General features: G+C 38.0%; 1 protein-coding gene across 4 annotated transcripts in view; it reads left to right on the top strand.

Annotated features, from left to right (window-relative positions):
- Positions 1 to 24,940, top strand: part of CEP83 (centrosomal protein 83) — a 105,280-nt gene that overhangs the window by 11,648 nt on the left and 68,692 nt on the right. The window contains exon 2 of one of the 4 annotated variants that reach the window (XM_066368630.1): positions 3,829 to 3,934. The exons of 2 other annotated variants lie outside the window; for them this stretch is intronic. The gene's annotated coding sequence lies outside the window, so the exon portion shown is untranslated. Of the gene's footprint in view, positions 1 to 3,828; positions 3,935 to 3,969; positions 4,057 to 24,940 lie in introns of those variants that run through there. One more of the 4 variants, XM_066368631.1, reaches the window with a different exon arrangement.

Here is a 24,940-nt window from a genome sequence, read left to right on the forward strand (position 1 = left end):
TGAAACCCCAAGGTCGCTGACTTGAGTGAGGCTCATCTGGCTTGAGCACAGGTTTGCTGGCTTGGCTTGAGTGTGGGATCATAGACACGACTTCATGGTTGCTGGCTTGAGCCCAAAGGTTGCTGGTTTGAGCAAGGGGTCACTGGCTTGGCTAGATCCCCAACTCCCACCGCTGGTCAAGGCACATATAAGTAGTAAGCAGTGAACAACTTGAAGTACCACAACTATGAGTTGATGCTTCTCATCTCCCCCTTGCTGTCTTTTGGTCTGTCTGTCTCTCTCTCACTTAAAAAGAAAAAAAAAGTACATGAATCAAATGATATAGTCTGTTCTAAATATTAGAGTTCTATAAGATTTGAAAAAGAAGTTCAATTATAAAAATTGTTTGAAAACTGTTGTAGGTAAAACGGAGTTATATTGATAAGAGAATTTTAAATGGTGTCATAGAGTTGGTAATCAACAGCCAAATATTTTTTGAGTATATTTTTTAGTATTTATTACATAATCTTGAATGGAAGGGAATGGAATTTGAGGATTTTTGAGTTATTTTTGAAGCAAAAAGTTGAACTTCAAGTGTCATTTTATATTTATATATTATCTGATGTGAAAAGGAGGCTTTTTTCTTTTCCTTTGGTCCTCAGTGGACTTTGAGGTTTTCCTGCATTTTTTCCAGTGACATTTTCCCTCTGATTGTAAACATAATATCTACCTTTGTGTAAAATAAGGAAAGTGCAGGAAATACACAAAATCACACCCGTCATCCATAGTTGTTACTTACTAATATTGAGTCTATCCTTTCTGGTTTTTTTTTTTATGTATATAGTCATATAAATATGCTTTTTACATATAGGGATTGTATAATTCTGTAAATATGTTTTTTTTACAAATAAGGATTATAAAAGTATTTTGTAATCTGCTTTTCTCACTTTAACAAACATTTCCCAATGTTATTAAATATTTTTTCCATAACATTTTTTAAAAGAAAAATTTAACTGTGAAATCATCTGGGCCTAGAGTTTTTCTTAAGGACTTTTTTCTACTTTATTGACTATAATTGATAAAAACGTGTACATTTGAAAAAGTAAATGATTTAAATTTTATATATGTTTATACCAGTGACACTATCACCACCATCAGGGTGTTTAATATATATCTATCACTCGCAAAAGTTTCCTTATGCCCCTGTGTGACCCTTTTCTCTTTCCAGCTGCTCACTCTTTGCCATTCCCACGCAACCTCTGATCTGCTTGCTGTCACTGTGATTAATTTCCATGTCCTAGAATTGTACAGGAATGGAATCATATGACATGTAATCTTTTGTCTAGATTTTTTTTACTCAGCAGTATTATTTTGGGATTTACCTAGATTAATGCATTTCTTTTTATTGCTGAGTAGGATTCCATTGTATCAATATAAATATATCACAGTTTGTTTACCTATTCACCTCTTGTTGGACCTGTGTTTGAATCTCACAAATGAAGCTGCTATGAACATTTGTGTAAAAGTATTTGTATGGACACATATGCTTTCATTTGTTTCGGACAAATACCTGTAAGAGAATTGGCTAGATTATATGTAGGTATGTGATTACGTTTTAAGAAACTGCCAGAGTTTTTCCGTAGGATTTCCCCATTTCCTATTTCCACCAGTAGTTTATGACACTTGCAGTTTCTCTACATTCTGGTCAGTTCTTGGTATGGTAAATCTTTTAAATTTTAGCCTTTCTAATAGGTGTTCAGTAGCATTGCATTGTATTTTTAATTTGCACTTCACAAAGCACTAGTGATACTTAACATTTGTTTCAAAGTGTTTATTTAACCAACCACCCATGCATCTTTTTTAGTGAAATGTTCAAATCTTTAGCCGTTTTTCATTGTTGTTTTGCTAAATTGCTTTTCTTATTTAGTTTTGAGAATTCTTTATGTATTCTGGACACAAATCCATAATCAGTATATGATTTGTAATTTTTTCTCCAATCTTGCTTATCTTTTTTTTTTTATTACTAGCTGTTCCTGGCCACGCATTGCTGTGGCTCAGTCTGGTTAAATGGAAAAGAAAGAAAAGAGAAAGCGCACATTTCTAATATGTTTAATTTCACAGTACTTGTGGGTATACAGTATTTTTTGTTGTTCCATTGTCTGTGCAGATATAGAGATTGTCTGATTTGCTGACTCTAGAACACGCAACATATTGTCCACGTGAGAAGCAATCCGTGTGTAGATCTAAAGCGCACAATTCTAAAGATTGGCCCTGAGCTTTGTTGATGGTAATTGCAAACACCAATCAAATTGGGAATTGCAGTCTCTTAAATTGAAATGGCATATCATTGGAATCATAGGAATGCGAGGAATGAGGACATCTTCACCTTTGAAAGGTCCTGTCAAGATCGTTGCTTCTGTGACATTGCTTATTAATTTTTTACAGCGCACAGACCCAAACACTTCATGTTTACCATGAAATCCATCAGCGATTTCAGCTTCTGTCTGAAAACACGTGCTGTGATGTCATGCCTATCCACCAGCGATTGGCCAGAAAGTAAGAACTATTGTATGTTGTCCCAAGCTGGATTGCATGTGAATGTAAGGAATAGGTCAGGACGTCCGTAGTGACGAACATATGCAATTGCATCTTGAGCATACTCATGCATATGATGTAGACTGCCTGTATATGAAGATGGCAAAATCGTTAGTCTTCCAATGTTAGTTGTATTACCGTCATTCACAACTGCATCTCACAAATGAACGTATTCTTCAGAGCGAAGCTTGGTCTGATTCAAACGGATGAATATCAAACGTTCTGTTTCAATTTTTGCATACATATCTATGATGTATTGGTGAAACAATTGACAGCATTTCAAAATGTGATTGTCTTCATTCTCTCAAATCATTAATCGGTATGAATAATAGTTCATTGCATTGCATTTCATATTTGTTTCTTTGCCACTGACTGGATTTGTCATCTTAACGTTGAAGTGATATCCATGAGCACCATCCCAAAAAATGATTGGTTATTGCAGGGCTTTGTAGCATCGATGAGTTTCTGCAAGTATTGTCAATTGACTGTTTCTCCGATGAAGAACAATATCTCTAGGTTGGAATTGATCTCCGACTGTAACAATTGCCACTTTGTCTATAGTTGGAGCATTGAATCTTTGCACATGTTCTCCAGCAGCCGTTTTGTTAGCATGAATAACAATCTTGTGTGTATCAGATGGCATCATGTCAATTGCTGTTTTGAACAAATGCACTAAATTGTTTTTTTCATGAAGAAGCTCTTGCAGTTGGGAAACGATGGACCGACCTTTTTATGCCAGTGGAAATTCTGCAGCATGCATTCAATTCATCATTGCCATCACCGATGAAATACATTTGTAGGAATTTATGTTGACCATCTGGGAACAGAAACAGGGAGCTAGCTTTATGATAAATTTGTCCTTTCACTTTGAAATTTGGCATGAATTGAGCTGTTACAATTTCTGCACTGAACAACGTCATTTGGAAGCATGAGTTCTATTTCCTGATATTAGATAGGAAATGCTTTGATTCGGCGGTATATCCAGCAAGCAAAGTTTTTAATGGCTCTGGCAGTTCTCCAAGTTGAGGCAGTTTAATTTTTCCGGTGGCACAACACATTCCTTCCGTTTCTCCATTAAATTTCAGAGCCTTGCAATAAGAACACACCTCAGTCAGAGTGCCGATGAGAACATGTCAGCTCAAACTATAATCATCAGCTGGGTTGTACCGGAATGCAAGGTGATAGTAATCGCGTGATTGCTGAGCACAGAGTCGTGTTTGACGCTGATCTGCTGTTTCTCGTTACATCTTTCAGCCACTCCCAGCCTGTTGGCGTTTGTTCTGTTGAAAACGAAGCAGATCTGAAGCTGGAGAATGCAATCGCTGTGCTCGCAACCGTGCATCCTCAAGTCTGTCTGCACGTAAATGGGTCATAAATCGGAAAAATTGAAATGGAATCATAAAATATTTTATATAGCATGTGTTGCTTTTACGTCCAACAGATGGCGCTGTTTTTTAAAAAACATGTTTTTACCTGTCACAGGTGTGACATATCTATTATAATAGTAGGTATATAAAAAAGAGTGCATATTTGAATGCAACGTTGTGTCAACATTTCAAAGCAATTGATGAAGAACTTTCGGAGATTTTAGATTTTGAACAAACGAACACTTACATTTTTATTTATATAGATAATGTCTTTTAAAGAACATGTTCTTAATTTTGATGAAGTCCAGTTTGTATTTTTTTTAATGGAATATGCTTTTGGTGTTGAATCAAAGAAATCTTTACTGAACCCTTGATCTACATGATTTTCCCTTATATATATATATTTTTAAAAGTTTTGTGTTCATGTATACATTTTAGTCATTTTTGTGTGTGGTGTGAGGTACAGCGTGAAATTCATTTCTTTGCAAATGGATAGGCAATTGTCCCAGGACCATTTGTTGTATAGACTATCCTTCCATTGAACGGATGTGGCATTTTTGTCAAAAATCAATTAACTATATGTTTGGTTCTATTTCTGACCTCTACTCTCTTTTTAATGAATTTGTGTGTTTTGACACTTATTGCCACATAATTTTTATTGCTGTAATATTTTACTAAGTCATGAGATCAGGTAACACAAGTTCTTTAACTTTTAGGTCCTTTGTGTTTCCAAATATATTTTAGAATCAGCTTGTTAATTTCTATAAAAATATCTGCTGGGATTTCAAATGACATTGGGAGAAATAAACATTATAAAAATATTGAATAATTTTGATTCATGAATATGGTATATCTTTGCTATTAAACACCCTTTAAAAAAAAATAACCTCTTTTACTATATTGACTACATTATAATGTAAGCACTATGAAGGCAGGGATCTAATTCTGTCTTCTACTTTTACCTGGCCATTGGGATGTACTCAGTAATATTTATTGAATGATATATGCAGAAGATCCCTGCAAATATTTGTGCATATCTCTGATCTTAGGATTTATTCCTACATAATAAATTACTAGCTCAAATAATATGTTTGTTTTTAAGGCTTTTGATGACCAGACTGTCTCCAAAATTGTTTTTTGAGGCAGAAATATCTTGATAGATAACTAGCAAAAGGCGTGTATAATTGACTAGCAAACAGTATTTTTGTTGACATCCTTCCCCAATATTTTCCTGAAATTACCTTATAAGCCTGTGGGTAAGTAGGGTTTATATCACAGACATTTCTTGGGTCAGTTTTCTGTCATTAAGTTTACTGAAATTGGAGCTATAGAGATAACCAAGAACGTAAAAGATTGTAGTTTTTCCTTTGAGGAACTTAGAGTTTAGAAAGATAATTTACATACTTATAAAGCACTACAAGGGGAAAATACAGATATGATAGAATATAGACTGAATACTCTGAGGCAAGCACAGGGAAGTCAGAAACTGGTGGAGGAAAAAGAAGCACAGAAGCTATTTTTTGTTTACTTTTAGAGTAATTATAAACTCTGAAAATAGCTTTATGATTGTTCAGACTGTAGGGTTTTAGGTTTGATTCTGATCTCGATTTGTGGATTAATTGAAAAGATTTAAGATGTTTCAGTTTGGCATAACTACATGAACAAAGTTATGAAGTCAAGAAGAATAAGCAACCTATGTATGAGGAATTCAGTTGGCTCTAGTGCAGGGACCCTTTGGGGCAGCAAAATGAAATGTTTGCATTTGTATAGGGAGTTGGCTAATGCAGGGCTTTGAGTTTAGATTTGATCCAGTAAACAATGGGAAGGATTATAATAGGAGTTACAGTGACCAGTTATGGGAACTGTACAGAAAAGACTGCCCTGGTAGATCTTTGTAGGCTATGTAAAAATGAAGGAAGAACAAAATCTGGGACACTAGAGAGTTCTCTTAAACCAGATGTAAAATATTTGAGATTGTATGCTAGGGGATGATGGCCTAGAAATGGAGAAGAGTGTTTAAAATAAATAGATGGATGAAGAAAAATCAGTAGGATTAATAGTTGATTACAAATAGGAACTGGGGGATGATGCATGTGCTAAAAAATAAGAAGATAATGGTAATTGATCTTTTTTTTTAAGGAGTCAGGTAGAAAATTTGAAGCTAATTAGCATAATTCTTTTTTTTTTTTTTTTTTTTTTTTGTATTTTTCTGAAGCTGGAAACGGGGAGAGACAGTCAGACAGACTCCCGCATGCGCCCGACCGGGATCTACCCGGCACGCCCACCAGGGGGCGACGCTCTGCCCACCAGGGGGCGATGCTCTGCCCCTCCGGGGCGTCGCTCTGCCGCGACCAGAGCCACAATAGCGCCTGGGGCAGAGGCCAAGGAGCCATCCCCAGCGCCCAGGCCATCTCTGCTCCAGTGGAGCCTCGCTGCGGGAGGGGAAGAGAGAGACAGAGAGGAAGGAGAGAGGGAGGGGTGGAGAAGCAGATGGGCGCTTCTCCTGTGTGCCCTGGCCGGGAATCGAACCCGGGACTTCTGCACGCCAGGCCGACGCTCTACCACTGAGCCAACCGGCCAGGGCTATAATTCTTGTTATGTTGAGTTTCCTTTGTAGATGAGACTTGTGAGTGGAGTGGGAGTTATGAGCTGGGAGGGCTTAGGAAAGTAGATGTAAATCTATTATTCAGATGTAATAAATGAAGCTGTGAGAGAGGCAACTTGACTTTTCTTATAGAGGTAAATAGAGCAGCAGACTGGAGATTTCTCATGGTGAGGGAGAAGGGGAAAAATTAAGGGACAGCCAGAAAGGTTGATGAGATAGGAGTTGATTATGGTGTTAGAGATGCTAAGGTAAAAGATAATTTCAAAGAGATTCATAAGGTGATTGTAAAGCCAGTAGGTATGGCCACCATCACAGCCACCTGGCCCATGCAGGTTTGCATTGGATTCGGACAGATGGTAATGAAACAGCGTAGCCAAGAACTGGTGGGCCATTAGCTTTAATCCTAGCTTGCACCCGGCAGGCAAGAAATACACACAGTGGGAAAACACTTCCCATTCCATTCAGGGCTCCCAAAGCCACTGACTTATCCGAGTTTCCTAGAATCAAAGGTTTCTAGCTCACCAGCCTTATTTACCTCTGTTCCCCATCTCCTTCTCTCTGCACAAACTCTGCACTAACTGGCTTCTCCTTCAGCACTCTGCCGTCTTGGCTGCTTCTCCTCTCCTCCACGTGGCCTTTCTCTGCTCTTCTCTAATGCTAATCTCAGGAACCAAGAGAGAGCAAGCTCCCCGTCTGCCCCATTTTATAGTGTAGAAATCAAAACCTTTAATCCAATATACAAACAAGGAAGTCTCTGATACAAAGTCACTTAGGGTGGGAAAGGCTTAGTCTTAAAACTAAGCCTTAGGGTATAATGACCCTGCCTGTTTACAGCCTGCCCCTCACACCCAATGCAAGCTATAAGCAAGCAAACCTATATATCATATTTACAAACTTATTTGACCAACAGTGATTGTATGCAAACCCCATCATTAACTTTTCTTTGTGTGTACACGAACTGTAACCAACACTTTCTTTGTTGGTTTCAATTACCAACAAATGGCAATTGCAAATTAATCTCTTAGTTGTTGGATTAATCAGGCTTGAAATACATATTTAAAGTGGTTTAGGTTGCCCACCCATCCAAAAGTAGAGCATTCCTGTGAAACCTTTTGTAAGCTGAAATGGTGTAAAGTGAAGAAGGAATCACCTTAGAACACATCGTGCTAATGGATGCACAAACTAAATCCAGATAAAGCACAGATTTATGGTTCGAAACTGGCAACTTGATGCCGAGATGCTGTTGGTCAAATAATTTTTTAAATATGATATATGTTTGCTCGCTTATAGTTTGCATTGCGTGTAGGGGACAGGCTATAAGCAGGCAGGGTGGTTGTAGCCTAAGGCTTAGTTTTAAGATTAAGCTTTTCCCCACACCCTTGACTGATTGCATGATGTGGGTAGTGCACTCTCATGAGGATCCCATTATGCCTCAGATAAGTGACTTTGTATCAGAGACTTCCTTGTTTGTATATTGGATTAAAGGTTTTGATTTCTACACTATAAAGTGGGGCAGACCAGAAGCTTGCTCTCTCTGTTCCTGAGATTAGCATTAGAGAGGAGAGCAGGTAAAGGCCACATGGAGGAGAGGAGAAGCAGCCAAGATGGCAGAATGCTGAAGGAGAAGCCAGTTTGTGCAGAGAGAAGGAGATGGAGAACAGAGGTGAATAAGGCTAGTGAGCTAGAAACCTTTGATTCTAGGAAACTTGGATAAGTCAGTAGCTTTGTAAGCACTGAATGAGTGGGTTTTGGAGCCCAGTGTGTGTTTTTACTTGCCCGCTGGGTGCAAGCTAGGATTAAAGCTAGTGGCCCACCAGTTCTTGGCTCCATTGTTTCATTACCGTCTGTCCGAATCTAATGCGAACCTGCATGGGCCACATGGCTGTGGTACTGGCCGTGGCTACTGGCTTTACAGATGCTGAGTGTAGTTCTCGGCGAAGGAGCTTGGCGATGCCTCTCTTGCTGCTTGGGGTGCTTGCTGCCTCTGTAACTGGTTCACTGCAAAACAAACACTGATGCTGTTTTCACTTTTGCCTCTTTTCCATAAAAGCAAAAATCCTCTTCAGATATTTTTGGCTGGAGAAAACAAGTACTAATGTAGGCCTTTTGTAAAAGCAAAGTGGCTGAAGCTTTCGAAAAATTGTTGTAAAGTACTGTACCTTAATTCGTGGGTTACATAGAGACACAAAGTCCAAATGAATTTTTAAGTGGTTTATAAATTGGCCCACTAGCTACACGGGGCACAATCCCAAATCATGTAGAAAGTCCCTCCCATTCTGTGGCTGATTTTATAGACCAAATCATATACCTGGTTGGGCTGGGTAAGGAGGGGCTCGTGATCCCTTTGGCTAGAAGTATGTGTTACTCTCATGACTTTAGAGTGAGTCGAGTATAGGAATTCTTGACTAAGATTTTTAGATAAAATCTGTCTTCTTTGCTCTGTGTAGCAAGTGGCTCCAGGCACCCTTTTAGAGAATTCTAGGAATTAGCTGAACTACAGTTGTCCCAGGAAGCTCCTGTATTCTTCTCTTTCCATTCTCTACAGAAAGGAGGGGGTAAGAAGCCTGACTTTTCCTCTTTAAAATGGCGTTGCTGATACTAAGTTTTACAGTTCCTTGGTGCCTGTAAAGCCAGTAGCCACCATCGTGGCCCTTCACATGCAGTTTCGCATTGGATTAGGACAGACGGTAATGAAACAATGGAGCCAAGAACTGGTGGACCATCATCTTTAATCCTAGCTTGTACCCGACGGGCAAGTAAAAACATGCACTGGGCTCCAAAACCCACTCATTCAGCGCTCACAAAGCCACTGACTTATCCAAGTTTCCTAGAATCAATCATCAGTCTCATTCACCTCTGTTCCTCATCTCCTTTCTGCACAAACTGGCTTCTCCTACAACACTCTGCCATCTTGGCTGCTTCTCCTGGCCTCCTCCATTTGGCCTTTCTCTGCTCTCCTCTCTGATGTTAATCACAGGAATCGAGAGAGCAAGCTCCTGGTCTGCCCCATTTACAGTGCAGAAATCAAAACCTTTAATCCAATATACAAAATAGGGAAGTCTCTAATACAAAGTCACTTCTCTGAGGCTGATGGGATTGCACCACCCCACATCAAAAAGGGTGGGAAAGGCTTAGTCCTAAAACCAAGCCCAGGCTACAAATCCTGCCTGCCCACAGCTCACCCCCAACACACATTAATATCACCTTGGCGATGGGCATCCACGTGGGCAGCGCCATCTTTAACAAAGTGAGCATAATATATTTTATCTGCCCAACAATACCTTATCACAAAGTAGAGGATACTTGCATTATCTATTGTTTAATTGGTAAGAAAGGAGTAATGACATCAATTACTATGATAGTTTATAAACCATGTGTTAATATTCTCCTGTGAAGGGATTGCCAACGTTATAAATTTTTCCTCAGATTACAAAAGTAGTTTCTTTTTGAATCATTTTAAAAAATTGTAATTTTAGCTCAAATGAATCAAATAGTGTGCTTTATTTTTTTTTAATTTTTTTTATTTATTTTTTCTGAAGCTGGAAACGGGGAGAGACAGTTAGACTCCCGCATGCGCCCGACCGGGATCCACCCGGCACGCCCACCAGGGGCGATGCTCTGCCCACCAGGGGGCGACGCTCTGCCCCTCTGGGGCGTCGCTCTGCCGCGACCAGAGCCACTCCAGTGCCTGGGGCAGCGGCCAAGGAGCCATCCCCAGCGCCCGGGCCATCTTTGCTCCAATGGAGCCTTGGCTGCGGGAGGGGAAGAGAGAGACAGAGAGGAAGGAGGGGGGGGTGGAGAAGCAAATGGGCACTTCTCCTATGTGCCCTGGCCGGGAATCGAACCTGGGTCCCCTGCACGCCAGGCCGACGCTCTACCGCTGAGCCAACTGGCCAGGGCTGTGCTTTATTTATATTTACAGTTGGTAAGGTGCTTTTGCCTATTATTGTGACTTTTTAAAGTGTGATTTTTTTATCTTTAATTTTCCAAATGGGTTTGTTGTACATGTTCATACCACCTCAACACTGTCTGTAGTTTTGTTCTTTCCTATTTGCTAAACTAGATTTATTATATCTCTGTGGTAAAAATATTTTTCAAGTTATAATTTAAAAAGCCTTACCACAAGGTGTCATTGTAACCTAAAAAAGAAGTTCCATGTAAACACATGCAACTCTAATTTTTACATTTTCTGTATTTTAAGTCCATTTTTTGTTTTATATTTTTCATATTTATATAGTTGTCTTAAGATATATTGTGTATCTCTTGCATTAAAGGAAAAATAAAATAGCTCATGTTTTTGAGTTCTCATATTTTTGCAAAAACATAAGCTTTTCCATCCACAAATTTCTTAAGAGTGTGTTATTATGGAGATGATTGTGTGAAGGAAAGAATGAGGAGAAGTAACAACAGCAGGTGTACGTCTAAAGGTACAAAATACTTATTTCACATCTTTGTTCCTGACTGAACAGCTTTAGTGTTTACTGCTTTGCTGATGACATTCCCTATGGAAGAAAGGTAGATATTTAGAGTGTTTTATTGAAGTAGCATTTGCATTTACCAAGATACTTTTTGCAAAGATCTCTTGGGGGTCTTTGTTTATATGGAGGATTAATATTTGAAGTAATTCTTTTTTTTTTTTTTGTATTTTTCTGAAGCTGGAAATGGGGAGAGACAGTCAGATAGACTCCCGCATGCGCCCGACCGGGATCCACCCGGCACACCCACCAGGGGCGACGCTCTGCCCACCAGGGGGCGATGCTCTGCCCCTCCGGGGCGTCGCTCTTCCGCGACCAGAGCCACTCTAGCGCCTGGGGCAGAGGCCAAGGAGCCATCCCCAGCGCCCGGGCTATCTTTGCTCCAATGGAGCCTTGGCTGCGGGAGGGGAAGAGAGAGACAGAGAGGAAAGAGGGGGGCGAGGGGCGGAGAAGCAAATGGGCGCCTCTCCTATGTGCCCTGGCCGGGAATCGAACCTGGGTCCCCCGCACGCCAGGCCGACGCTCTACCGCTGAGCCAACCGGCCAGGGCAATATTTGAAGTAATTGTAATCTTTCAGACAGCCTTCCTTCTACTGTAACTGGATTCTATTTCACTTTTTAAAAACTGTCCTGATTTCCTGGTTGGTATTTTAAGTAGTGATGACATTAAAATAGTTTTTATATTTTTTGAGGGATAGAGTTGTTAATATTTAACTAATAGCTCCCCTTACTTTTGCATACAAATTCATTTCAAGACTATTTTTTTTTGACTACCTGCTCTCACTATTTTTTAAAAAAAATATTTTATTTATTGATTTTTAGAGAGAGGGGAGAGAGAGAGAGAGAGAGAGAGAGAGAGAGAGAGAAGGGGGAGGAGCAGGAAGCATCAACTCCCATATGTGCCTTGACCAGGCAAGCCCAGGGTTTTGAACTGGCAACCTCAGTGTTCCAGGTCGACACTTTATCCCACTGCGCCACCACAGGTCAGGCCTGCTGCCACTATTTTAATTCAGGCCCTCATAATTGCTTTCCTGGACTTTTAATCTCTTTTTCTCTATTCTTGAGTTCTTTCCTCTTTCTCTCTTGCCCACTGTCCTCTCACCTCCCCAAGCTATTCTCTGTACCTAGGATAACCTAGTTATTTTTCTGAAGTACAAATCTACTCATAAGCTTAAAGTCTTTTATTGGTTCTTCTAGTCCCTAAAATAAACTCCAGTGTTCTGCATACTGCCTTTAAGGCCCTGCCCTACCTCTCCAGGCTGATCTACTACCCTCTCCCACTCCCTACACACAGTGTTCTTTTATTTTCATGCCTTTGTACTTGATGTTTCTTCCTTTTATTCATTTCTTTGGATTACCTTCTTTTGTAGTCTTCCCTGACAGCTTCTCTAGCAGAATTAGTCCTCTGTCCTCTCTGCACCCATATTATTTATATTACAATGCTTTATAGTGATAAAACTTTCTGAATTTATTTATCATTTTGAATACATAGTCTATACACATGGTAAAAAAATTTGAAGTATGAAAAGAATTTAATAGTAAATTTTTGCCTGACTTATGGTGGCACAGCAGATAGAGTGTTGACCAGCAGATGGGTTTGAAACCTCAAGGTCGCCAGCTTGAGCACTTGAGCATGGGGTCACTGGCTTGAGTGCAGGATCATCAACATGATCCCAAGGCCGCTGGCTTGAGCCAAAGGTTGCTGGCTTGTAGCCCAAGGTCACTGCCTTAGCTTGAGCTCCTGGTCCAATGGTCGGCAAACTCATTAGTCAACAGAGCCAAATATCAACAGTACAACGACTGAAATTTCTTTTGAGAGCCAAACTTTTTAAATTGAAACTATATAGGTAGGTACATTGTTATTAATTTAATTAGGGTACTCCTAAGGTGGCCTTTGCTAAACACTCAAAGGGCCAAAGAGCCACATGTGGCTTGCAAGCTATGGTCTGCCGACCAAGGCCCTGGTCAAAGCACATATAAGAAACAATCAATGAACAACTAAAGTGAAGCAACTATGAGTTGATGCTTTTCACACACTCTCCTCTGTCTCTCTCATTCTCTCAAAAAAAAAAAACAACCCTCCAAATTCATTCTCCTTTACTATGTGCATCTCTTATTGCAACCATTCTCTCCTCCCCAAAAAAACACAGAATAGTAATTTTCTCTGATTCTTGTTCAGTCATCAGTTATTGGTTAACATGTATGTTTTACTGACCACTCTGAACTCCTTGAGGGCAAGGGTTTTCTTTTATTTCTGTATTCCTGTACCCAACAGAAACATGTCCAAAGTGTTCTGAAAATGGGCAGTCTCTTCCTTGGTCAGAAGTCTGTGTGACGTGGTGGCTGGCGTGTTTCTGTATCTTCTTCAAAGTCCTCTTAGTGATATAAGTGGACCACTCAGTAAATATGGTATATAGCTCTGCAAAAATACTTATTAATTGCTTTTAAAAAAGATATATGGTTTTAAAATTAATTTGTATGTCTTGAGGATAACTTTTATTTATTTCCCTCTTCTGGCTCTGAAAATTTTATACTTGCTTTCTGGCAGATTCTCAAAAATGAAAAAAAGAATACTTATGTTAACTACAGTAAATATCAGGTGAACTCTTACCAAATTTTTGAGATTTAACTTTTCTGATTAAGACATCATGGCAATAATATTAAATTAGAATTTATTTAAAATACAAAGTTTCCAGAATATGTTGTTAGATTAAGCGTCAGCCTTCATTTTGTTATAGAAGCCTTTTCTATTTTAGAAGTATAGGGCTGTGAGCAAAGAAGATTCTACAGTTTACACAAAGGTAGTGCTCATAAATCTTTTGGAAAGTCTCTATGTTATGTGTAATAGAGCCTACACTAAGAAACATTACAGCGAATTTGATGTATGGTTTGAGCAGGAGTTATCTTTGTTGTTCAGATCACAACTTTTCAGATACTTTTATAACTTATTTCTAAGCATTTGAGGTTGACTGGTTTACTATATCCTACTTTCCAGATTTTTTTGTGTGTGAATTAAGCTGTGTGGAGGCAGACAGTGCAATTATAAAAATATAATAACATTTTAATTTAGAGTGCTTAGTGGTTGGTTACTACCTACTTTAATACATATCTTCTTCCCTTCCTCTCCTTGCCCTCCTGTTTCTTTCTAAAGCACAATTACGGGGCCTTCCAGGGATTTGAAGAGTCTGCTCCCAGCTGCACTTCAGGTTCAGCAAAGTGTCAAATTGTGACTTTTTTTTTGTATACAATACACCCTGGCTGGCCATCCAAAGGCTATTTGGGTGACTAGTATAGGATTCTCTCTGGATATTAAAGAATTCATTTCTAATGTTTGTTTATAAGTGAAAATGCCTGATGTAGGTTCCCCTTAGACATTTAATGTTGTTTTTAAAAACAACATTCACATTGGGGGGCATGTAGTATTTAAAACATTGTTTTGAAATGTTCAAAGGCATAGCTTGTGCTTTTTAATGGAATGTGTTTTGGAAGCTTTCCATGAGTCTCAGCAGCTGTTCTTTTAGAATATATCTGATTACCATTTTTAGGGACAGACATAGTACCACTGCTTAAGAAATACAGTTTCTGTGCAAAAGAAAATGTCCTTTGAAGGTCTATGGAACTGGGACTGGTCAAAAGAAGTAGTAGGAAGGACATGTGAATATGGTTATGTGATAGTGTTAGTTGCAAAGAGAGGAACGTGAGGTATTTGGAGAAAGGTTGTGATGAGTCTTTTAAAAACTGCCTTTCACAGAGACTAGTCATCTAATAGTGGTCACTGATTAACAGGCTGACCAAACTAATGTTTCACCTTTAAAAAATAATACTGTTTGAAGTGTGTACTTTTTAAAATTTCACATTATGAATTTCTTTATTTGGTCAACTCTTCACAATAGGAATTGTTTCTTTTATTATATAGTTTGTGTGCCTATTCTGTAAGTAATTGTTACCCGTATATTAACTGATTGAAATCAGATCATAGTAGGAATTTAAAATTGTGAAAGAAATTTTGGTTTTGGGTAAAATTCTTTATGAAAATTGGGCTGAAGAGAAAGTGAGTGTATTAGTTACCCAGGACTACTGTAACAAATTATGCATACTAAAATACTAACATAATTAAATTTATTTAGTGGCTAAAATAACAGAAATTTATTTACTCCCAGTTTGAAGAGGGCTGCAGTCTTGCCAAAGGCTCCAGGGAGAATCCTTTCCTTGCTTCTTCTGCCCACTTGTGGCTCCAGCCATTCCTTAGCTTGTGGTCACATCCATCTGATCTCTGCCTTCTTGATCACAGCCTCCTTTACAGTTTCAAAACTCCATCTGCATCTCTCTTATAAAGATACATGTGATTGCATTTAGAATCTACGCAGGATAAACTCCTCCTTTTAAGAGCCTAAATTCAATCACTTTTCGGGGGACCATATAACATAATATTCATAGGCAACGGAGATTAGGAAGTGACATACATATTTTGGGGGAGCCAGCATTCAGCTCAGTACAGTCTAGAAGCCACATTTACTGAATGTGGATGACAAAAGTGAGTTGTGTCTAAAGTAGCATTAGAATGGTGAACATATTCATTCAATATTTTTGAGCTAATATGTGCCTGTTTGTTTTTGGTATTGGATTTATAAAGATGAGTAAAACATGTTTCTTGCCCAGGAGGAATTTTACACTGCATGCATTACATATACTAAAATACAAGGTAGTAGACAAAATAATTACCTATATGTTTGGGAGAGTCAGGAAGTACTTCATGAAGAAAGTGATGCATTCCTTGTTAGAGTTTTGAAGGCTGACTAGGAATTTACTAGATCAGAGTGTAGAGCAGTGTTTCCCAACCTTTTTTGTGCCATGCCCCACCTTAACCTTTCTAAAATTTTTATGTCCCGCCCTATGTAACATACATAATTTTTAACATTAAAAAATTGATTTGTTCACTTAATAAACATAAATGATAGGTTCTAGGAAGAAATCACTATGAAATTGTTAACAAAACACAGTAAGTAAAATTTCAAAACATCTAATGAAAAACAAATTTAAATTCCAAATAATTTTAATACAAATTTTTCTATATTAATTTATTATTTTAATTTAGTGTGATCCTTGCACTTGATGCTTGCTGCACAGAGATTTTATATTAGGTTCCAATTTGGTTAGCTTTAGTCTCAAGTCTCCACGTTGTGTTATATCCAGCCGATTTCTTTTTTTTACCAGTAAATCATTTACAGCACTAAATCCACATTCAGCTAAAAATGTAGAAACGGTAGCAATAGTTTTCTTGCACATTTGGTTGAATTTGGGTATTTGATTTCTGTTTCCTCACAAAGCCATGCCATCGCTCCTTTGATATTAAATAAAGCTTTAACTGACTCATCATTTTGCAATTCTGCGAGTTCTTCTTGATACTGCATATTTGATATATCAGAAAAATCCACTAACTTTGGCTGCATCATCCATGTTGGGAAATCAATTTGTTTTAAATCAGAAAATCTTTCTTTTAAATCAGCCAATAGAATATTCAAATGATTGACAATAACAAGTAAAGCGGTATCAGTTACTTCACATTTTTGGAGCCAATGAAACTGTTTAAAGTTTTTGTTGTTAATATGTTTCTGACATAACTCAATATTGGTAATGAAACCAAATATCTTTGCTTTTGCATCGACAAGAGTTTTATTTGTTCCTTGAAGTTGCTTATTTAATATATTTAGTTTTTCAAAGATATCGGCTAAATAACTCACAAATGCTTTACCATCTATTGTTAACAGATACTTCATTTCTGGTTTGTCGCTTAAAAAATCACTAAGAGTATCAAACAGTTCCATAAATCTTTTCAGTTTCCTTTAGATAGCCATCTTACTTCAGTATGAAGTAAAAGTCTCACATGGTCTTCATTTTGTTCTTCACAAAATAGCTTGAAAAGACGCTCACATTTGGCACTAGCTTTAATAGCATTAACACACTTTATTACTGTATGTAATACTTCATTCAGAACAGGCGAGATGTTTTTAGCTACCAAGTTTTCCCTATGAATAATACAATGCACAAGAATCATTTCTGGATTCGCATCTTTCATCAATTTTAAGCAGCCATTTTTCTTGCCCATCATATTGGGAGCACCATCTGCAGCACAAGATGTTCTATTTTTCATTGGTATATCATTGACATCTAAGTAGTTTTTTAGCTTATTATATATATCTTTGGAGGTAGTGGTGCTTTCTAATCTTTTACAGAACAACATTTCTTCAGCAAAATGTCCTTTATCAATATATCTTACGTAAGTTATCAATACTGTCTCACTGTCTCTCAAAGTTGATTCATCAATTTGCAAGGAGAATTTTCTTGTTTTCAGCTTTTCAATAAGTTGTTTTTCAATATCCTCACTCATTTCGTCTATTCTTCTGCTAACAGAATTGTTACTGAGTGGCATAGCTTTTACATCTTTGTCATCTTTTTCAAGAACCGTTTTAAGAAATGCTGATACTGATGGTTTTATTAAATTCTCTCCTATAGTGTGATTTTCTCCAGTTTTAGCAATGAATAAAGAAATTTGATAACTAGCCTCAAGAACACGATTATTAGTTGAAGTGTGAGCAGTAAATAGAGACTTTAATGTTGTTCTTTTTTCAAAATTTTTCTTTAAAGTTTTAAAGTAACTCAAATGTGAATTAATATGAGCACTATGTTTCGCCTTCAAATGCGCCTCAAGACGACCTCGTTTCATTGATTTGTTGGTCAAGCATTGCTGGCATAAAAGACAAAAAGGAATCCGCTCATCGTGAACAGCGGGTATGAACCCAAATTTTAAATATTCCTCCGAATATTGAGGAGTTTTTTTCTTGCTTGCACCACTCATTTTACTATGGGCTATATGAAATAAAAATAAGATCAATTAAAAACTAATATTAAAATATGTGTTAAAATATATTCAATGTGACATAGAGTAAACGTATACTAAAAATTCATATTTATTTAAATGTATATAACACATTTACTACACTACCACCGCAAATCAAAAGGTATCTATATTTTTCCACTTGACAAAATTTTCTGGAAAGTTATGCTTCTAAAATTAAAATTGTCGTGCATGCACTATTATAGCCCCAATAATATTTATAAAATATTAGTGCTTTCTAGCCCCGATGCAAGAAGTACTTAATAAAGAGTTTAATATTGATAAAAATAAAATCAAATACTTACCAATTATATCTATACAATATATATATGTATATTTATTAAATCAACGAGCTTTTACAACAGTTTTGACTGACACTTATTTCAAATTAACACCAACTGAATGATGTGAAACACTACAGAAGTTGCGATGGGCCAATTAGGTGAGAATAACTGCGTTGTTTAGCAAGTTTTTAAAACGTCTGGGGTTCCCCGTGGCAGACAGCACGCTCCTCGTTGAACCCAGGATGAAATGTACTTGACGACGCCAATTACCCAGTTGATATTTTGGTCTCGTCAAACGAAATTATACTTAATAATTATTTACTGCAATTATTTAAGAATTGCATTTTTTGTTAAATTTGGCACCGATATCTAGCATTGCATTTAAATGGCCCCGGGGCGAAAGAGTTAAAGTCGTGTAGAGTCCATTTTCAAATTGCCCCCCTTAACTATGGAATTGCCCCCCTGTGGGGCGTGGGCCCCACGTTGGGAAACACTGGTGTAGAGGGATGGAAAAGGCCTTCTGGGGCAGGAAATTGTTATTTGCAAAGACATGGAAGTGGAAAACAGCGATGTGTGCTCAGGAAGTTACCAGTAGTCAGTATACAGACATAAAAGTTCCATTTGTTTTCATTTCTAATATGCAAATAGTTTTCATATTTTACCTGTTGCAAAGTGAACATTCTTTACTGTTATCATTCTTAAATCAGTGATCTTTTAAGATTAAAAAGATCTATGAAAGACCATTAAATACAAATTAAAACCACAATGAGATATTACTGTGTATTTCCCAGAATGCCTAAAAATAAAAAGACCTTGTTAAAGTCATTAAACAAGGAGGCCAGTAGTCTTGAGGTGGCTCTAATGCCCTGGTAGCCTACTAAACAAAGCAAAGCCTAAGCCAGAACCAGTGCTCTCAAATCCAAGAAAATGAAATATAAGGACAGCTGATTATAGCCACCTAGGCTGTCCCAAATAAGGCAACTCCTTAAGCTAGAGCCAATCAAATGATTTCTTTGCTTCCACATCTTTTCTACTAGCTGCTCTTGGTGGAGTACTACTAACCACTTTGAATTCAGTGCTTCCTGATTGGAATTGATGTATGCTAAAATAAACTTGAAAATTTTTAATTTAAAAAAAGTTTTTTTTTTTTAAATTTAGAGAGAGAGGGACAGACAGGAAGGGAAGGAGATGAGAAGCATTAACTCATAGTTGTGGCACTGTAGTTGTACACTGATTGCTTTCTCATATGTGCCTTGACTGGGGGTCTCCAGCCGAGCCAGTGACCCCTTGCTCAATCCTGCACCTTGGGCTTCAAGCTGGTGAGCCTGCACTGAAGCTGGCAACCTTGGGGTTTTGAGCCTGCGTTCTCAGCGTCCGAGGTTGACGCTCTGCTCACTGTGCCACCACCTGATCAGGCAACTATTAAAAATTTTAATGTGCCTCAGTTTGTGTTTTAACAATTGACAACACCAAATGTTGGCACAGATATGGAGCAAACACATTTATATGTTGTTTGAAATGAAAAATAGTACAACCACTTTGAAAAAAGAGTTGTCAGGTTCTTCTCAAGTTAAACATATTCCATGATCCAGCAATTCCACTCATATATTACCCCCTCCACAAATACAAACATGTCCACAAAAAGCCTTATACGGGAATATTTATAGCAGCTTATTTATAATAACGAATACTCTTAACCAGAAACAATCCAAATGCCCATCAATAAGAGAATAGATAAACAAAATATGGTATATTTAAATAATGGAATACTCTAGTCATCTTCCTTTGTGAACTCCTGGAATTGTATATTTAAAATTTGCACATTTCATTTTGTGTAAATTTTACCTTGAAAACAGAAACTGTAAACAAAGGAGAACTATTGAGAGAACTAGTCCTTTTTCTGAATATTACTGTGTATCTATGTGATATCTGAAACTGCTGTAGCCTCACAACCATGAAGAGAATTAAACCAATAGTATGTATTGGCATAAGGATGAAAAAGACCAGGGTCTTTGATGATACTGAGCCTGGCTTTTGAATAAAAATTAAAAATTTTGAATTTTAAAATTTTAAATTCTGAATCTTTTTTTTAAAGATTATGAATTGTAATATACATATAGAAAAGTACACAAAAATTGTCCATCTGAGTGATTTACAAAGCAAAACTCTGTAACCACAACAAAGACAAAAAGTAGAATACTGCTAGCTTCCTCAGGTAGCACCGATCTTGGTTTTTCTGTTAATCTTCTCTTTATAGTTTTATAACCTAAACTAACCTAAGCATGTCTTCTCTAACTACTATAGTTTTGCCTGATTTTAATTTTTTTCTGAACTTGTGTTTGGAATTTAGTATGTGTCTGGCTTCTTACTCTTGCACAGTATGTTTTTGATATTCACCTATGTAGAGCGTATCTCTACCCCATTTTCATTGGCATATAGTACTAGTTCCATTAACTACATTTTGTTTCTTTAAGTATTAAGGGAAATTTGATTTATTTCTAGGTTTCCATTGGGCATAATACTTCTATGAACAGTATTATTTGAACAAATATCTTGGTGCACTTGTACTTATATTTTAGTCAGGTATATAAAGTAGAGGAATTGCTGAAGTCATAGTGTATATATTTCTTTAGTGCTTATTTTTTTCCTAAGTAGATATGCCAATTTATAACCAACCTCTTTGCTTCCTATCCTCTCAAAACTTGGTATGATCATTCATTCTTTTTGGTTTTCTAATTGTGGCTTTAATTTTACAAAGAATTCCTACACATTAGTACATAGTAAGACAAACAGTTAAATAGAAAAATATGGGCATAAGATTCAAATCGTCATTTCACAAAAGGGGATATCCAAATGGTTTGAAATAACGAAAGTACTCAGTCTTATTATTTATCAAGAAATTGCCTTTTGGGCATGTTTACTTATTTGTTTATCTTGCCCTGAATTTTTGAATATATTCTCCTGTATTCTGACAACTTTGTTCTTTCGCTTTTCACATTTAGATCTTCAGCCCAACTAGAATTAATTTTAGTGTATGATGCAAAGTTGGGCCCAGATTTCTTTCTTTCCACAAGGTGATCTGGTTGTTCCAGCACTTTGTATTAAAGACTTTCTTGTTCTTACAATTCAGCTTGTCTTATAGGGTGGGTGTGTTTCTGGACCATATTCTGTTCTGTTGATCTCCATGTCTATAATTAAGTCAGTGCCATACTACCTTAATTACTGTAGATTTATAGTAAAGTTTTTCTGTTTATTCTTTTTTTCACACACACAAGAGAGGTGGGGGGACAGACGGACGGACAGACAGGAAGGGAGAGAGATGAGCAGCATCAACTCATAATTATGATACTTTATAGTTCACTGATTGCTTTCTCATATGTGCCTTGACTGGGGGGCTCCAGTTGAGCCAGTGACCCCTTGCGCAAGCCAGCGACCTTGGGCTCAAGCCAGCAACCATGGGGTCATCCCTGTGATCCCAGGCTCAAGCCCACAGCCTCGTGCTCAATCCAGGGACTTTGGGGTTTTGAACCTGGGTCCTCAGCATCCCAGGTTGATGCTTTATCCACTGAGCCACCACCTGGTCAGACCTGTGCCCTTATGTTTTAAAAATGTCTTGTAAAAAAGGCATGTAGTTTGGTTATGTTTTTCCTTTAAAATTTTTTTTGTATTTGAAGCATTAATCTGTATACTTTAATGTAATTACTGATGTTAGTATGATATAAATCTCCTGTATTGTTCTTTCCATTTTCTATTTGTCTTGTGCTCCAATTGCCCAGCTTGCCTTCTTTTAGTCTGAGTTCTCAGGGAAAGAGTGGTTGTCATAGGAGGAGGGAGTGATTTTTGTCCCCTAGGGTACATTTTCCAAAGTGGAGACCTTTTGTTTTTCAAACTGGGGGCAGGGGGGAATGTTGCTGCTGGCATCAAATGGAGAGAGACTAGGAATGCTACTTAATGTCCTACACTGTATAGGCTAGCCCCCCTACAACAAAAACTATCTGGCCTAACATGTCAGAAGTGCAAAGATCTAGAAACCCTATTTTAGAGAGTTTGAATAATTTTAACTTTTTCATCCTTTTAGCATTCTTTGTTACCTTAGAGAAAGGTTTATTAGCAAGCATTCAGTGTTCATTATGAACAATCATATAGTAAATATTTTAGGCTCTTCAGGCCATGTATGGTTTCTGTTACATATAATTTCCTTACTCTTTCCTTTCTTCTTTTGTTTTTTAGATTTATATCAAAACTTGAGCAGAAAGTTCAGAGGGTTCCCATCTTTATATACCCCTTTGCCTCACCCACACATATGCAGCCTCTTCCATTGTTAATATCCTGCATCTTGTAGCACATTTGTTACAATGATGAACCTATTGACCCATCATCATCACCCATAGTGTGCGGTTACATAAGGGCTCATTCGTGGTGTTCTATATTCTGTGGGGTTTGACAAATGTACAATATGTTGCCTTGTGTTTTATAGTTATAGTATCTTACAGAATAATTTCACTGCTCTAAAAATCTTCTGTGCTGTGTATGGTTTATCCCTTCTTTCCCTCTAACCCAGGGGTCCCCAAACTTTTTACACAGGGGGCCAGTTCACTGTCTCTCAGACCGTTGGAGGGCCGGACTATAAAAAAAATTATGAACAAATCCCTTTGCACACTGCACATATCTTATTTTAAAGTAAAAAAATAAAACGGAGACAAATACAATATTTAAAATAAAGAACAAGTAAATTTAAATCAACAAACTGACCAGTATTTCAATGGGAACTATGGGCCTGCTTTTGGCTAATGAGATGGTCAATGTCCGGTTCCATATTTGTCACTGCTAGCTAGCCCTACAAGTGATATGACGTGCTTCTGGAGCCGTAACGCGTGCGTCCTGTGTCACCAGAAGTAGTACTGTATGTGAGCGACTCAGCGCTTTGCGGCGCCGCCACATACAGTACTCCAGGAGCACAGGATGCAGATGCTCCTCTCACTGACCATCAATGAAAGAGGTGCCCCTTCTGGAAGTGCGGAGGGGGCCGGATAAATGGCCTCAGGGGGCCGCATGCGGCCCGCGGGCCGTAGTTTGGGGACCCCTGCTCTAACCCTTGGTAACCACTGATATTTTTAATGTCTCCATGGTTTTGCTGTTTCCAGAAATTTAAATAACTGGTATACTACTACAGTGTGTATCCTTTTCGTACTGGCTTTTTTTACTCAGTGATATGCATTTAAGGTTTCTTTGTATCTCTTTATGCCTCAATAGCTGATTTCTTCTTAGGTTTGAATAATATTCTATTGTCTGGATGCACCACAATTTATCCATTTACCTACTGAAGAACAAATTGGTAATTTCCAAGTTTTGGCAATTATGAATAAAGCTGCTAGAAACTTCTGTGTGCAGGTTTTTGTGTGGATGTAAGTTTTCAACTCATTTGGCTAAATACCAATATTTAGGTGTTATACATTCTCACTTTCATTTGGTGTTATCAGTGTTTGAGATTTGGACCATTCTTGTAGGTATGGAGTGGTATCGCATTGTTTTAATTTGCAGTTCCTTTATGACGTATGTGGAACATATTATAATAAACTAATTTGCCTTTTATATATCTTCTTTGGCCCATTTTTAAAAATTGTGTTGTTTTATTATTGTTGAGTTTGAGTTCTTTTAATATTTTGGAAAACAGTCTTTTATCAGATATGTCTTTTCCAAATATTTTCTTCCAGTTTATGGCTTTTCTTCTTAATTTCTTAAAGGCAGAAAGGTTTTTCTTTTTTCTTTTTTTTAATTTGTTGATTTGAGAGAGGCAGAGACAGAAACTAAAACAGAAACATAAATATCTGTATGTGCCCTGACTGGGAATCAAACTGGCAACCTCTGCGTATCATGACAACGCTCTAACCAACCGAGCTATCCGGCTAGGGCAGAAGTTCTTAATTATAGTGAAGTCTATCTTACTGATTATTTCTTTCATAGCTCTTGCCTTTTATATCTAAAAAGCTATTGTCATTCTAAAGCTTGTCTAAATTTTCTTCTGTGTTCTCTTCTAGGAGTTTGATAGTTTTGCATTTTACATTTTGGTGTATGATTTGTTTTGTAGAAGGTATAACTTCTGAGCCTAGATCTCTTTCTTTCTCTCTTCCCTCCCCTCCCCTCTCCTCTCCACCTCGTCCCGCCCCTCCTCTCTCCCTCTCCTCCCCTTTTTTTTGCATGTGCTCCTTTGTCAAAGATCAATTAGTTCAGTGGTTCCCAATCCCTGGGCCGCGGACCAGTACCGGTCCGTGGGCCATTTGGTACTGGTCCACAGAGAAAGAATAAATAACTTACATTATTTCCGTTTTATTTATATTTAAGTCTGAATGTTGTTTTATTTTTTAAAAATGACCAGATTCCCTCTGTTACATCTATCTAAGACTCACTCTTGACGCTTGTCTCGTAAGTTCGACAATTATATTTAAAAATACCACAGTTTTGGCCCTGGCCGGTTGGCTCAGTGGTAGAGCGTCAGCCTGGCGTGCAGGAGTCCCGGGTTCGATTCTCGGCCAGGGCACACAGGAGAAGCGCCCATCTGCTTCTCCACCCCTCCCCCTCTCCTTCCTCTCTGACTCTTTCTTACCCTCCCGCAGCCCAGCCAAGGCTCCATTGGAGCAAAGATGGCCCGGGTGCTGAGGATGGCTCTATGGCCTTTGCCTCAGGCGCTAGAATGGCTCTGAGTGGATGCAACAGAGTGACGCCCCAGAGGGGCAGAGCAT

This window comes from Saccopteryx leptura, chromosome 2 (assembly GCF_036850995.1).
Source record: "Saccopteryx leptura isolate mSacLep1 chromosome 2, mSacLep1_pri_phased_curated, whole genome shotgun sequence".
NCBI lineage: Eukaryota > Metazoa > Chordata > Mammalia > Chiroptera > Emballonuridae > Saccopteryx > Saccopteryx leptura.